Source organism: Girardinichthys multiradiatus, chromosome 20 (assembly GCF_021462225.1).
Source record: "Girardinichthys multiradiatus isolate DD_20200921_A chromosome 20, DD_fGirMul_XY1, whole genome shotgun sequence".
NCBI classification, from domain to species: domain Eukaryota; kingdom Metazoa; phylum Chordata; class Actinopteri; order Cyprinodontiformes; family Goodeidae; genus Girardinichthys; species Girardinichthys multiradiatus.
Genome location: NC_061812.1, coordinates 51,977,614 through 51,995,164, shown reverse-complemented (window position 1 = coordinate 51,995,164; position 17,551 = coordinate 51,977,614). Strand labels below are relative to the sequence as shown.

General features: G+C 42.4%; 1 protein-coding gene across 1 annotated transcript in view; it reads right to left on the bottom strand.

Moving 5' to 3' along the window:
• klhdc8a (kelch domain containing 8A) overlaps positions 1 to 17,551 on the bottom strand; it is a 93,338-nt gene that overhangs the window by 60,942 nt on the left and 14,845 nt on the right. The gene's annotated exons all lie outside the window — the stretch shown is intronic.

Below are 17,551 nucleotides of genomic sequence, written 5' to 3'. Positions count from 1 at the left end.
AACGGGAGGAAAGCCCGGGTGAATTAGCGGAGCACGAATATCAAATTAAAATTAACTTCACTGCAGTCAAAGGTCCCCGGTTTGTCCTTGTCTTCATTATTGCCATGGCTGAGACAAAAAACGTCCTTATAAAGCCCAAAATTGTAACTTCTTCAGGCAAACTTTGGAGCTTAACCATTCTAGACAACAGTTTATTTCCTCTCTGCATCTCCTGCCACACCTACTTCACATTAGAACCCCTGAGCCTTACTGTATAAGTTCTGGCTGGGCTGAATTCCAGATAATGATCCCAGTGGATAATTTAAAACATGAAAAAAAGACATGTCTGCATATACAATAATACTAACATTAGTAGTATTTAGTTTATTTATGTTTTTACTTTCTATTCATTTCTTTATTTTTTTTATTGTATCACACAGATTACTTTAATGTGACAATCTCACACAGTAATGTCAATAGCAGCACAGCGCACTACACCTACAGCTGGAGACGGGGCTTCAGCCGCCATAGCTCCAACCTTCAGTGGGTCAGTGAAAACACAACAGGTACCGTATCGAGCAAGGCTGGCTTTACGTAGGGACAAAAGGGTGCAATGCCCCCTCAAACAAATGCCTGTACCCCTCAAATCAATTCTCAATCACACAATCACAAGCCCCTGCCTTGCCTCTCTCTCCTCCTACTACACTTAAGGGCAAAACGTAGTCGCGCGTACTTGACATTTGGCATACGCGGTGTCCCACAATAACCGCGTCTGCTAAACATTATAGCACTGCTAACACATTACGTGGCTTCTGGCCTGATGTTCCTTTAAAAAAAGGGCCAGAGAGGGGGGGATTTCGGTGCAACACTTGCTGAAAAACGCTTGCATTTTCTTCCAATCAGCCTCCATGCATGGCTGCATAACGCATTCCCTACACATTTTGTACTCATAAAATCTGTGATTTTAACGCCTTGTCCAGCTGTTGCCCGATGTTTGTTAGGTTTAATGAAGAGGGAAGGAGAGGGAGATATACAACCAAACAGAGAGGTTAGACCATTTCACTAATTTCACTAATTTTGAGCTTAAAGTCTGACGAAGTAAAGAAAAAGCATGGCCACAACCATTTTTCTGAATGTCTAGTAGCCTAACTCAAACAATAGTATGCTGGCCAAAACTCTGTTCTGTGTGGATAAAAGTCATTTTTACCCAAGGAGCCCTTTTAGTGCAAGCATTTCTCTTTCAACAACTGAGGAATTATTTTGCTAAGTAATTAACATTACAGGCTAATATATGTCACAGGCTAAATATAACGCTCTATGATATAGAACAGTAAACAAATAATGATAGATAAATAAATGGGAAAATTTTACATAGCTGTTTGTCTGATTTTATTAGCATAATAATAGACTTATTGTTAACATTAACTACCTAAAGAAGGTTTGTGATTTGAAATGAAAGGTAGGTCTTAAATTGAGCTACATGAAAGTGTGGTGAGTTATATTGATATTGGTAATGGGTTATTATTAGTGTAATGTTTCAACACTGTCAGAAAACAGTCACATAATGTATACTGTTTTCTTACCTGATTCAGTGACTCTTTTTTGATTATGATGCTTAGCAGAACATTCATTTATTTCATCTACACATTTTGCAGCATAATGCTAAGAACAGCAAGGTTATAAACGCATAAATATTACCTGTTTTTTTATTTAAATTTTATAAATACATTTGGCAATGGATGCCCTTTTTTGGCTTAAGCACCTCCACCTCCAAAAATGTCTGTGCTTGTTCTGACCAGTACCAGATCCAATTGGGATCTGGTGCTAGTCTGGTTTTAGCTTTGTGGATATATTTTGTGTTTTCCTCCTTTTGCTTGATGCTGTCTCTCAACATCAAGTCAAAGCTTAATAAAGTAAACGCCGCACCCCAGTGTATTTTAGATAAACTCTTAACAGCATTTTGGGTGTTTACAATTAACCAATATATTTTCACAATGACAGTTGATTAACCAATGACCATCACTGATTGATGATGTCAAGTTTGACAGATTATCTTTTTAAAAATAAATGAACTATTGATATGAGTAAAAATACATTTATGAAGACATTTTGAGATGTGTAGTTTTTAACTTCTCTGCCACACAATGACAACTATTTTGAAATAATTTCCCTATGAATAATTTCAATAAATCCTCCAAATGTTGTGAAAACTGCCCAAATTTTAACAACCCACCCAAAGCTATTTTTGTCCAGCCCAACGGGTTCAAAAGAAGCCCAACCAGGGGAAACTTGCACAGCACTACACAGTTTACCTTAATTCCATAAATAAAACACTAATCAACAACAACAATAAACATGCCGGAGCATAATGTGTATGCATGATGATGCTAACCCTAACCCCTAACCCTTGAAACAGACAGGCACTAACTGATGAGTGGAGGAATAATGGTAAATGACAGATCTAGCTCAGCCATGAAAGAGCATACTTTTAAATCAATCACACAACTGGTCAGTGAGGGTAGGATGTCTGCCATGGCTGTTGTCCCCGGCAAATGTGAGGTGTGTTGAATGACTCAGACAGCTGCTTTATGACTAGGTTCTGACTCGTGCCATGACAGAACTTTTAGCTACCCACTAGCTTTAGTTGCTAACCACTACCTCTATCCAACTCCAGCGCCATTTATTCTCTCTGGCTTAATAAACTTGCGGTGCATGCTCATTGCTTTTTCTCAATATGAGCAACAGTGACATTCAGCAACAGACGGACTAGCTGCTGGATCTAAATCAAAGTTCTGCCAAGATCCAAGACCTGCCCCGACCCTGTTTCTGAGTGGTTAGTATGTTTGTCTTGCGTGGTTGGTAGTAAAAGCTGCGCCTCTGTTAAATCTAGAGGAATGTCTGTTTAATCTCTGGGCAAACCCCATTCTTTTTCCCACAGGTGTGCCGGAGTGCTATCAGCCCTGAATGTAGCCTACCACTGTCAGTGTTTGAATGTATGAATGAATGGGTTGATGACTGATTATAGTGTAAAGCATTTTAGGGACCTCGGACTTGATGAAGCACTATACAAGTGCAGGCTATTTACCATTTACAATGATGCTGTGAGGATGATTTTCTTTAACAGGGACAAAGAATCTGGTCAGAGTTTATAGAGATATTGATGGAGCCAAAAACAGAAGCTAAATACAAATTATGTGTTTATTTGCCAGACAAAGGCCAGAACCAAATCCAAATGACTTGAAAAAGCATGTTCTGCATCAAATGTTAATATTTTGTAAAGAAAAATGAGCAAATATTTCAGTCTGTGGATGGTGAAAGCTGGTAGAGACACTGCTGTAATTGCAGCAAAAGGTGGTTATACAAAGTTTTGACACAGGGGTGCTGAATAGAAATACATGCCACCTGATCTTATTCCTAAAACATTAGAAAAACTGCATATTAATGTCCTGCGCTTCCCAATTATGCACTAAATTGTGTTAGTCTACTGCAGAATATCACAAAAATAAATTTACATTTTCCAATATGTGAAATAGTTCAGAATGCACAAATACATTTGCAAGGCACTGTAGGTACTTAACAAATGGTTTTGAATTAGATCTTCAGGACAGTAGACTATTCTGTGCAGTTTGCAAAAATCCAACATGGTATATTGCACGACATTTAGACAGCCTCTTAGCAGTAATAGCTGAATGAGCAGGAGCCGTTCCTCTCCTTGTGAACACTCTTGCCGTAGCATATTTAGCTTCCCTGGCTGACAGACGAACAGCTCAGCTCCTCTCAGCCAGTTAAATCACCCTGTTCTCAGCCCCAGCTCAGACATCCAGCCTGAAGATAACACAAGGCTCTGGCTGCCCAGCTGCAACTGATCTAAGGATCCTCACAGTACTAGTCCAAAGTGCTGCGATAACAGAGTGGAAAAAAAAGCCCAAGTTTGAAGGCCTACGGGCTGCAGAGAGCTGCTCAAGTAAAACTCTCTAGTTAATCTCAGCTGGTCTCTGGATCCATAAGCTGAGAAGACAAACAATAGTCTCTGCTACTCTCGGCTAACCCAGTCTTTCATCTCAAAATACAAAAATGACACGCAACTTTTTTTACTAATAAAAATCTGAAAGGCTTCAGCTGCAATTACAGATGCAAGTCTCTACTTTGATGGACCATGCTATTCAACTGGTATGCTTTGACCTAGACCACCCCATTGTAATCTTGCCTGTATGATTAGGGGTGTTGTCCTGTTGGAAGGTGAACCTCTGGCCCAGTCTAAAGACCTTAAACCCCTCTAACAGGTCCAGTGTTGACCTGCATTTAGCTCCATCCATGTTCCCAAGAACTCTGATCAGATTCTGTGTTCCTGTTGAAGAAAAGCATCCCTACAGCATGATAATGCCACCAAGTTTCACAGTATGAAGGGTGTGTTCGGTGTTACGTGCACTGTTATTTTTCCACCTTACACCATTTTACTTGTAGGCCCAAATGTTCAGTTTTTGTCTCATCTGACCAGAGCACCACCTTTGTTGTTGGAGTTTGTTACCTAGAACTCCTGCGTGCTCGTTTGTTTTGGTAAAGCTAAGTCCTGCTATACTGTTTTAGTAAAACTAAATAATAAAAGAAAATAAAAAGACTGCGCAGTCAAGTTATTCTGGCCGGCCAGGAGAAACGCTGCAGCCCCGTTGCTGCTCACCACGAACGCTTCTGCCTTTCTCCCCAGCTTCAGCAGTTTTTATTGAAAAGCCAGGCATGTACATGCAAAACAAAACACACATTCTATCAAGTGTCAGTTGAGCTGTATGTCAGTTGGACTGACTGATATATCTAAGTTAAACACACACAGAAGGCCTGTTAGCCAGGCCACCAAGCCACACAATACATTTTATTTCACATATTATTAAACATAACTTGAGCATAACAATTCAGACCCTATCAAGTATTTTTAATGTTTCCAACAATGTTACGTGCACTGTTATTTTTCCACCTTACACATTTTACTTGTAGGCCCAAACGTTCAGTTTTTGTCTCATCTGACCAGAGCACCACTTTTCACATGTTAGCTGAGGCCCTTACATGAGTTAGGCAAACTATGAATGGGACATCTTGTGGTTTTCTTTGTGCTTGACACTCCATAAAGCCCAGATTTGTAACATGCATCACTAATAGTTGTCCTGCCAACAGATCCTCACCTGAGCTATGGATCTCTGCTGGATCACAGCTTATTGCCTGCTCCTCTTTCACACAAAAAAACAATGATAAACACTGTAGTTTGAGGTTGTAATGTGATAAAACAAGGCTACTCCTGGCCCATTTTCTAGGAATGCTGCCATTTGAATATCAAACATTAAAATGGCAAATGGACAACACTGCTGTTGTCCTGTCTTTATTGGTACCGATGAAGTGCATTAACAGACTTAATCTGATACTGCAGACTCCAGGTTATCTAATGAGAGAGCTGAGACCAAATCATTTGTGGCTGAATGTTGGCAGAGGCTGTTGTGGAGCAGTTGGTGTTTCTCTTATCTGCCTTTAAAAGGCAAACAGCTCAAACTGCACCTCCACCCCCCTTCCCTTCCTCGCCTGGCTACCCTTCTGCTGCAGGTCTAGTATTTGAGTGTGTATGGCTGTGCATCTGTGTGTACAGCTGGCAGACACTGTAAGAAGGAAAACACTGTCACCGTAGCAACTCCAATGTGTAGTACTTGGAAAAGAGAGAGCTACCATTTCTTGTGTCCTGCTCTGTTTTCACATAACATTAAGTTAGTCCAAAACAGATTTTACACCTGAAAGAATGACATTTACAATTTGTGGTCTGTCGTAACTTCCCAGGACATGTCAACACCTTGTAGTCAGCAAATAAGTTATCTAATCTTGGCATCTCAGAGTTCAGGAATCAACAATAGGAGAAAGGTGACAATCACAGACATCAGAGAATTCTAAGGCTAAAATGACTGCTGACAAATGCACATCTCATTTTTCCTAAAAAAACATCTTGATGATCCTTAAGACCTTTAGGAAAATATTCTGCGTACTGACAAGACAAAGTGGACCTTTTTAGAAGGTGTGTGTCCTGTTATATATGGTGTAAAAACAACATTTCAGGAAAAGAACATCATACCAACAGCTCAATATGTTGTGATGGTCTGGTGCTGCTTTGGCTCTTTAGCACCATGCTGACTTACCCTAAACGATGAAAATGAATTCAGTTTTTGAATAGAAAATCCTGAAGGAAAATGTCTGGCCTTTAGTTCATTAACCTAATCACACTTGACATATTCACCAGGACAGCAGTTTGAAGCACAGCAGCAGGTTTACCTCTAAATTGCCAAAAAAAACAAAAAACAAAAACAAATGAAGGCTGTTGGAGTTGCAAGTCCAAGTCCAGATTTAAATCTGACAGATGGTGTGGTATGATATTAAACAGGCCATTCATGCTCAAAAACCGTCCAATGTGGCTGAAACAACACAATTCTGTAAAGAAGTGTTGGCCAAAAATCGTTCTTTCTTACGTTTGAAAGCACTCGTTGCTAACAGTGGTGGCACAACCAGTTTTTAGTTTTAAGGGGCAATTACTTTCCAAGTAGAGCTAGGTTGGTTAGAATAATGCTTCTCCCTGTATTTATTCAGATTATCTTTGTCTGATATTACACATTTTTGAGAATCTGAAACATTCAAGTGGGAGAAAATTACTTAAAAACAGAAGAAAACCCTAATCCCCAGATTCCACATCCTCCGTGCTTGCTGTGTTCCGTTCACGTCCGTTCACACTCGACTGACGGAGCAACTCCCTTGTTATGTTTTTTTTTTTTTTACTGTGTCCTGTTTGGCAGAGTAGCGCTCAGAATTGTTGTCTAAGTGTCAAGAAAAAGCCTAACAGATTTACTTTCACAAGTGGAGCATTACAGCTAACGCTTTAAAGCTCTGCTTGATATTTATAAAAAGAAACTTTATTAGAAACAGATTTGGGATTATTTCAATTGTTACGGACACAGATACAGAAATGAAAAGGAAAAAAAAAAAAGCACGAAAGAGAGAAAGGGGGGCAAAAAGGAAAAGGGGAGAGAAGGAGAATAGAATGGAGGAAAGAAAGAAGGATGAAGAGAAGACAAGATAACACCCGGCTTGCTTCTACACCTGCAGAAATGTTCGTATTACCAGCCTTTTTACCGAAAGGTGCACTGTACTTATCAATGCAAGATGTATTTAGTGGTAAATGCGGCTCAATGTAGAACATCTGTGTATCTTTTAACACCTGAATCCAAACACATGTGGGTCTGAGTGTGAGCGTGCTTGTGTATACAAAGGTTCTCCAATATGCAATAGTGAGTGTGAGGAGCCACAGACCTGCTCCCCTGACCCAGGACAGATATGGAGGAGATCTGAGCCACAGACATCCAAAGGCCCCCCAGAGCACAGGAACGCGAGGAGAACCACCACCGGGAGAATCCCAAGGGAACCACCCAGGAGCCACAGTGCAGAAGCCCCAGGGAGCTGCAGTGACGAGCCCACAGGCCCCACTGGCAGCAGTCTACACCGGGACAGATCCAGCCATGGACCCAGGGACACGAGACCCCGTGACATATCACTCCCCAAGCAGAGGCCCGACAGAGCCCAGGGGTCCAGGCCCTGGCAAGCAGCCACCGGGAGTGAGCCAAAACACACCAAAGAACCCAGTGCCGGATACAGAGAACCATAAGTACACCAGCGGGCAGAGACACCAACTACCGGCAGGTAGTGTGGCGAGGAGGGAATAGGCCCCATATTGGATGGGGGGCCTAAACTGATCCAGAAGAGGGAGCAGCCCAAGACCCAACCTGACACAAAAAACAGGCACACACAATCACAATCACACATTCCCACCCTCATGCGTACACATAAAAACACTCACACCCAGGCACCCAAGGCAAAGAGAAACAACAATGGACGTCGTACAATCACTCACACTCCCCATACATACTCTATACTCCCAGGTCCAGGTGCCGATACCCCATAGGGACAACCAGCCCTCCGGTCCCGTTCCCTCCGGGGGTGGAGACAGGAAGACTGCCCAGTTCCCAACGACCCCCATCTTCATCTGGAGACAACTCCATTGTTATGTTAATGTCATTGCTTTAGTTAAATGTCTGACCCACATGCAAAACCTCACTCAGGAGCAAAATAGTTCTTTAGAAAAAAGGGTTACTTTAACAGCACAAACTAAGTTCAGGTCTTTCTCAGGTCAGTCAACCACAGGAGGGCACAAAGGCTTCTTGGCTTCTTGTGTTCCAGGCAGGTAGACAGTTCACGGAGGTTAAAGCGGAGGTTGGGAATCCGGGAGTCCAGGGGTCTTAGGGAGCTAAACCAGACAGCCAAAAATGAAGGAGATCCAAGGTCAAACAGTAGGTATGAAATCCAGGTTAGAACACGGTTTCGGATAAGTGGATATGCCCACATCTCACAGGTACTAAAAGGAAGCAGGGAAAAACAGGTACTGGTTAGAACATACAGTAGTGTCAAGCAAGAATTACTTCGGCTAGGGATTTACCACATGGGCAAAACACTCTGGCGTCGAAGGACTGGTGGCTTGGCTCCTAAGTACTCCTCCAAGGCATCCACAATCAGATGAAGATCAGGGACACCTGTGGAAGGAGTACACCTAGCAGCTCGAGGGAGACTTCTGGTGGACAGGATATTCCCAAGCCCCAACAGTTAATTATTGCGAACGGTTCCACATTCTCCGTTATCACTCCGAAAGTCACCATCGATGGACCCGCTCTTCGACATTCAACGTAAATTACTGAACTACAAATTTGTGTTCCATTCCGAGCCATCTGGCTCCAGCCAGGACAAGTTCCACAATTTCAATTGTAGCAAACAGAAAAAAGAACGCCAACAACATCTGGTTTGTCAAAGTTAAATAGAGTAAATAGAGATCGTTAACAACATATTAATAAATTTTTTTAATATTCACAATTAAGTTAACTGTTTTATTTAAATATTGGGTGTGGAATCTGGGGGTAAGGGTGCAGATGCTTTTTCAAAGCAATGTAGTTGCTGTGCCTTCAGTTTGGATGAGGACTCTCAGACATTCTCAACAACATACATGATAAATTAGACCTTGGCTCAATTGCGAAAACTATGAAGGCAATCATCACTCTGCTATGCTCTTAGCACTTGCACTAGAAGAACACAGAGTAGCCTCGACAGTAGACCTTCGTAGTCAGCCCCGGTTTAAAACCTCAACTACCAAGGCAGACTCAGACCCAAAGACATGAATGTGCCATTACTGCTGCCACCATCTCCTAATCAGGGACCTGATACTGCAACTGCAACATATTAACTTTCCATAACTTTGCTACAGAAGTATGTGTTCAAAATCCTTACAAACTTTTCACACTATCACTCATAATCTAAAGCAGTGATGTTCTGACAGTGTGTCCACGTGTTCCCCAATATCCAATCTCTGCCAACTGAGACAGCTTAAATAAAATCCTGCCTAGCCATAATCCTTAATAAATGAAGAATTTGGAAAAATTGTGAATTAATGAAATTACCAAATTACAATCTTGGGATGAAACCTCGATTTTCTATCCACAGTTTAATAGTGCCCCCAAGTGGTCAAATAATTACTACCTGGATTTACAGTTTAAAATAATCTTAATTTTACCAGATGGATCATCTGACTGGAAGTAGTATTAACACTGGAGTGGCCCAGCCAAAGTCCTGACATGAATCTAATAGTGGCAAAGAGGCTTTCCACCTTCATAGACTTGTCATTGAGCAGAGTTCATCTACTTAGCTGTCTTTCTCTCCTAGATGAAGCCCCTACAGGAGCTACAACCGTTAATGTTTTAATTTTCTTTACCATAGAAAGTAGTCCTGGAACAGTACTCTGTGTCTTTCTGCGTCTCTTCTCTATTCTCTCAAACCCCCAGTCGGTCGTGGCAGATGGCCGCTCACACTGAGCCTGGTTCTGCTGGACGTTTCATCCTGTTAAAAGGGAGTTTTCCAACTTGAATAATAAACTGAATCTGACTGCACTGTTTGATAGTTAGGATCAATTGGAATGTCTGTACCTGACTTGAAATCTGGATGATTCGATTGAATTGACCTCGTAAAGTGCTTTGAGAATGGGTTGTGAATTGGCGCTATATAAATAAACTGAACTGAATTGATCACTAGGGATAAATTGTCATAATACCAGTACCAGGATAAACCTAAAATGGACAACAGTCTTTACAGATGATTTTAATGTGATGTTCTCTAAACTTTTGCATGTCACTTCTCTCTGAGAACATCCTATTTGAAGCCTCGCAATGGTGGAGGTTCTGTTGATCAATGGTTAGATGTTGTCTGATGTCATGATTTCAACATGTGAACAGCATGATGAGGACTGTTTAAATACCATCTTGGATTTAACCAGAAAGTTTATTGTCTATTCATGGATCAAACACCTGTTGTGAATTTTGCTGTTAAGCTCCTTGTTAGAAAACAGCAAGTTGCGCAAAAAGTACAGAAACATTGATAAGTTGGACATGTGCAATCAAAAGAGAATGTCACATTAAGTTCACCGGTAAAGGTTACGTTTTATGAGTAGTCTATGTCGCACAGCACAGTATTTATATAGGCTTGCCTCCTCTGGGAGCTGAATTCATTGGAAGTGATATGCTGAAAGCCAAACAGAGCACAAGTTTTTATGAGGACTTAACAACATGAACTCTGTCTGGACTTTAGCCATAGAAGGACATTGAGGACCGTTCATTGGTACTATATAACTGTAAGAACATCTCACTAGAATCCTCATCTCAAAACACCTAACAGGGGAAACGAAAACATCTTAGTGAGGGCAGACTCTTGGATGTTCTTGCTCCACTAAGTTAATGAATTTTCCACCTGTGAGCTGTAATCATTTGTCAAGATGTCAAGCTGTTCATTGGTGTGTGGTGATTGCCTTTAAAAAAATCCCACCCTCCACTACAGAGAAATCAGTTTGATGGTAAATAATATTGGGTTTATGCAGAAACAGAATTGTAAACCATTTATAGTTCTGCCAAACTGAGCACAACTGAAACACCACAAAGTTGACACAGACAGGAGAAAATCACAAAATCTGTCGATGACATTATGTTTTTACTGTAAAGTTTTGTCACAAATAAGAGCCAGGATCACAGAGACTGGCTAAGGCAAAAAAATTAGAAATACTGTTTTCTGACAGATGACCACACAGCCAGTGGTAGATCAGTTGTATTCTAACAATAAACATATTTGTACATTAATGTGACATTTTCAGTTCATCTTAAATCGTAACTAAATGTGTTATTGAGATAAAAGCCATAAGAAGGCCTCCAATGTTTCAGTGTTGCACAGCTTAAGCTAAAGAGCTATGAGCCTTTTAATCCCTCCTTTTACACAGCCATCTTGGTGCAAATACAGAAGAGCTTCCTGAGCTGAAGTAAGACCTTCTGCATGGAAGTCACCGCTCTTCTGCTGAGCTTCAATGATCAGCTGCGACATGTCCAACTAGTTTTTGGCGACTTGGTGGTTCCTCACAGTGTTTTGTGACAAATTCCACCTTCCTTCCTCCTCCTCCGCTTGTAGGAGCATTCGACTGGCCTCCTGCCTTGATGGCCCCTTCCCCTCGTCTCAGTTCCGGGCATGTGGAAAACGCCTTAAGAACTCCTCCAATCCTCCTACTAAGCAGGTCTTACAGGTCTTCCTGTAAATTTGTCCATCAGCCTACTTTTACCCTACTCTGCTTATTCCTCTCTCTTCGCAATCTGCCAAACACTGCTGTATCTCACGTCTAGCTCTTTCTACTCTCAAACCTTATTCCTTCACCTGGCAAAACTTTGAAACAGCAAAATTTTACCTTGCTAATAACATGTCATTGTACCTGGTTTACATTCAGTCCTAGCTTTCATTACTCATTGTTTGAACACCATCGTTTTAAGCTCCCCTACAGCCGCAGCCTTTTAACAGGCATCAATTTTCATCGAAAGATCATCTTTCTGAGCCCACTCCGAGCCTTTTCACTCATTACGTATTATCTTCTCCTCAAAGGGATCTCAAAACATTGCATTCCGCAATGCGCATAATTCCCCAAGGTCGCTCCTTTATTTCTCGCCTTTTGGATCTGGCTAATTCCGTCCCCTCTCTGCTAGATTCGGTTTCTTGAGATGAGGTCGCCACTCTGACCTGTCTTTCTGGTCCTCACTCCTGCAGAACTGGAACGGTATATCTTTCTTTTATGATGACATAATCACGACAGCAGATTCCATTCAGTTTTCACGGACGTAGCTCCGTCCGTGGGTTTTGGGGGATTTCTTCAGGGTGCATGGTTCACTGGCATCTGGTCACCTTTCTTTCCCCAATCCAAATAATCAGCCTCTTATGAAATAATCCCCATCACTATTGCATGCTGCATCTGGTGCAACCAATGGAAAGAAAACGCATAGCGCTTTATGCAACAATGCAGCCGTAGTCGAAGTAATAAATAAAGGCCGCTCCTCTTCTAAGTCAATCATGCCCTTCATGCGCCGCATCACCTGGCAAGCTGTAACTCACAATTTTATCATTACTGCCCGCAATATTCCCGCTCATCATAACTCACTTACAATGCTCTTTCTCGTTCAAAATTCCAGGTCTTCCGTCGTCTCTGCCCTTCAGCCAATGTCCATCCAACACAGTTACCACCTCTCAAAGACCTGATACTGGACTAAACTCATCCCTCATTTCTTTACTCCAATCAGCCAATTATTATTGTAATTCAGGATTGGCTCCCTCCACTCTCAAGTTCATTTCAAACTCCCTTATATTTAGAGTATCTTTGTCGGCATAAATTTATTTTCTAAAGGCCACTTTTTGAACCCACTCCAATTCAATTATCACGTATCTAATCATAAACCTAAGATGTTTATTCAAAGCCACTTCATCCTCAGCATTTACGTCTTCCTCATGGGTCCGAGCACCAAAGAAATAATCTTTCATTAATAAACTCTTTAACTGTCTTCTTGTTGTTTCTCCGTTATGTGAGTCTTTCCAGGTTGAAATGGAAAAACAACAGAACAGAACAGTGATGACATGGAGGCTGCTGATTCTGTGCAACTGAATCATTAATTGAAAGTTGGCATGTTAAATATTATATAAGAATGTATTTCGATTAGTAAAATTATTTGTAATATATTAAAAAGACAGGTGTCAAACTAATATAAGGATAAATGGAGCAACTGTTGTGCATGCTGGTTATGGTGCATTGCTCTCACTAAAACCAGTTGTTTCTGGCAATGTTCAGGAGACCAGTACACATTGATTAAAAACATAAAGAGGTGCAGAAAATTATAAAATGCTCTACATAAACGTTTTAAAATGGACACCTAAACCAGAACAATGTGGAAGAGGATAGAAGAGTACAATTCGTCTGGCTCAGAAAATATCCAAAATGGCAGAGACTAGCTCCAGGGTGATCAAAGAATGTCTACAGTCACCTAAGGGGACGGTAAAAATTAGACTACATTTATATGAAGCTAAGAAATCCCCAAGAATCCCTCGAAAATGCCCATTCTTGAAAATCTGTTGTGTGCTGAAGAGATAACAGTTTACCAAAGACCATTGATTTGTCATACCTGCTTGTGTTTTTGTTATATTACCTGGTCTAGTCCTTTGTTTTCTGTCTCCCTGCACACCAAGCCCACACCTGTTCCGTGTTTCCCCTGATTGTCTTGTCACGTTTGGCATTGGACCAAGCAGGAGGAATGGTGAGGGAATTCCAGAGGGGTGAGATTCTGGTCAAGTTATTTTCCCATCTAGCTACCTCTCCCAGCTCCCCATGGAGGAGGCTGGAGATAGCTGGCAGCCTCCAAGACTGGCTTGAGGCGAAGAAGGATTTTTTTCCTGATCCTCGGATTCACCACATCATTGAGGCCGAGTGACAAAGGGCCCTGGGAGAAATCGCCGCTTCAGTGAGGAAGCCTCCTGCCCCTGCTTCCGACTCCTAATCCTGTTCCTGGTTTTGTTCCGGAGGGGTTCATGGATGAACTGCCTCGACACCCCAATCCTGTTTCTGGTCCTGTTCCGGAGGGGTTCTTGGATGAACCGCCTCCACACCCCGATCCTGTTTCTGGTCCTGTTCCGAAAGGGTTCCTGGAAGAACTGCCTCCACACCCCGATCCTGTTCCTGGTTCTGTTCCGGAGGGGTCCCAAGCTGACCGGAACAGACACACTTTGTTCCTGTCCATGAGGGGCTCGTGGATGGACTGCCTCCACTCCCTGCTCCTGTTCTCGGTCCTGTCCTGGAGGGGTCCGAGGACGAACTGCCTCCATCCCTGGTTCCCGTTCCGGGGGAGTTCGTAGAGGACCTGTCTCCACTTCCTGTTCCTGTCCCTGAGGAGTGCAAGGACACAACCTCTCTGTATGCTGTGCCGAAGGCAGCTCCGCCGCTCATCTCCACGGCCTCGCCAAAGGTCCCAGCGGTCTCTGCACCGATTGCCTGGGTTCCAGCGGTTTCCGCACTGTGCCTCTGAGCTCCACCGTGGGTTCTCCTGGTCTCACCGCCAGCCGTCAGATCAGCAATCTCTGCACCGCTCGCTTGGGTTCCGGTGGTTTCCGCACCGCGCCTATGAGCTACACCGTGGGTTCACCTGGTCCCGCCACCGGCTGTCAGATCCTCGACTCCTACGTCGCCGGCCGTCTAATCGTCTTCTCCTGCGTCGTTGGCCTGCTGATCGCCTGCCCCTATGTCGCCGGCCTGCTGATTGCCGTATCTGCCCGGGACGGCCTCCGAGCCGGTGGCCTGAACTCTTGCCCTCCTTCTAAAGCTGCTTCCACCCACCCTGGTCGGGTTGTTTTGTTTTTGGTTCTTGCCCTCCTTCCGAGGCCCTCTCCGCTTCAGGAGTTCTTCCCCGCGTATTGGTCCATCAAAAACCCAAACTTTAACATGATTGCCTTAATGTGATCCTCAGGTGTTTGGTTTTGATTTTCTTTTATGTGTTTTGATCATTTCTTTGCAGTTTATTATGAAAATAATACCCTGGGTAAACAGCATTGAAGAGTGCACACTAGAAAATTAGATGAATTCATTATTTCTTACTACTTACTTACTGCTTGGATACAGAGCCTTGCAAAAGTATTCATACTCATTGAACTAATGTACATTTTGTAACATTTCTACCCCTTAGATGTATTTTATTTAGATTTTATGTGTTACACCACCACAAAGTAGTTCTTAATTGTATAGTAAAAGGAAAACATTCCTTACTTTAAATAGAAGAATCTGAAAAAGTGTGGCTGGCATTGTATTCAGTCCCCCTTTCTCTTATTCTGAAATAAAATCTAGTGCTGCCAATCTTTTTCAGTAATTGTTCATGTGTATAATTTAATCTCAGGAAACATTCAACTGCTCTGTGAAGCCCTCAGAGGTTTGGTAGAGAACATTAACAAACAAACAGGATCAGGAGGACAGGTCAGGGAAAACACTGTTGAAAGATCAAAGCAAGATTATGTTATAAAACACAATCCCAAGTGTCAAACATCTCTCAGAGAGAGAATTTAAACACCAGTTGATCTGGAGAAAAATTACCTAAGGTCCAATACCTGATACCTGATTATGTCATACTTGGTGTGCGGAATGCGGAATGTAGTCAAGCAGGAAGCATAGGTGGTGAGTAAAGGATTTAATAAATGAAACTCACTTAAGCAGGTGGTGGCAAAAACAGGCATGGACAGGCAGGCAAGACAGGCTTGGCATAAACAGCATGAAGTTAAAACTGTAATAACAGAGCGAAGTTATCCGTAATGTTTCCGCGAGTAATAAACAGAATAAAGGTGTATAAATGGAGCATGGTACAGGTGATAAACATGGTACAGATGGACAGAATGAAGCTAATTGCAAAGGGACAGGAAAGAACAAAACGAGGCTGGAGCAAAATATATATATATATATATATGTATATATATATATATATATATATATATATATATATATATATATATATATATATATATACATACAGGGGTTGGACAATGAAACTGAAACACCTGGTTTTAGACCACAATAATTTATTAGTATGGTGTAGGGCCTCCTTTTCCGGCCAATACAGCGTCAATTCATCTTGGGAATGACATATACAAGTCCTGCACAGCGGTCAGAGGGATCTTAAGCCATTCTTCTTGCAGGATAGTGGCCAGGTCACTACGTGATACTGATCCACCACCATGCTTCACTCTGGGCATGCAACAGTCTGGGTAGCACGCTTCTTTCGGGCTTCTCCACACTGTAACTCTCCCGGATGTGGGGAAAACAATAAAGGTGGACTCATCAGAGAACAATACATGTTTCACATTGTCCACAGCCCAAGATTTGCTCTCCTTGCACCATTGAAACCAACGTTTGTCATTGGCATGAGTGACCAAAGGTTTGGCTATAGCAGCCCGGCCGTGTATATTGACCCTGTGGAGCTCCTGACGGACAGTTCTGGTGGAAACAGGAGAGTTGAGGTGCACATTTAATTCTGCCGTGATTTGAGCAGACGTGGTTTTATATTTTTTGGAGACAATCCGGGTTAGCACCCGAACATCCCTTTCAGACAGCTTCCTCTTGCGTCCACAGTTAATCCTGTTGGATGTGGTTCGTCCTTCTTGGTGGTATGCTGACATTACCCTGGATACCGTGGCTCTTGATACAAAGACTTGCTGTCTTGGTCACAGATGCGCCAGCAAGACCTGCACCAACAATTTGTCCTCTTTTGAACTCTGGTATGTCACCCATAATGTTGTGTGCATTTCAATATTTTGAGCAAAACTGTGCTCTTACCCTGCTAATTGAACCTTCACACTCTGCTCTTACTGGTGCAATGTGCAATCAATGAAGACTGGCTACCAGGCTGGTCCAATTTAGCCATGAAACCTCCCACACTAAAATGACAGGTGTTTTACTTTCATTGTCCAACCCCTGTATATACACACACACACACACACACACAAAGCTGTACTCATGGCAACCCACTCTCTTGCTCTTTGATGCTGAAAACTGGATTTTTCTTAAGCTTCTGATGCTAATCATCAAACATGGCTGGATTTTGCTGCACCAGTAGCCAAGTAGACAACATGGAAATAGATGGGGGGTTAGGAAAAGCTGCATTGCTCACAGGAAAATGTTTGATGCGGACTTAAATAGGCTGTACATTTACCAGAGAACACGTCTTATTACATAAGGGTTGTGTGTATTCAATTAGCATTATAGTGTACTGCATCCCTTCAGCTCTGCCCCCATTTGCAGCTCTAAACGCCTGTACGCTGCAGCCATTGTGCTCCTGCTCCTTTACACTTACTGCTGTGCAGGAGTCATGTCAGGCAGAGCCCATCCACTGTGGGACTGCTATGACAGCTCTTGTGAAGGAAAAAATCTGAGGGGGCAGAAGCGCAGAGGAAAGCAATAAAAAATGAAGGAGAGGGATGTAACGGTGAGGAGCAGCAGAAGAGTGCTCAGTTAATGGATGGAGGTTATTATATGGTGGGATAATGAGAGGGAGGGACAGCTCTATTAAGGTGGCGATAAAGACTGGGTAGCAAAGCTAAAGGGTTATATGGAACACAGGCTTTATTACGGCAGGGA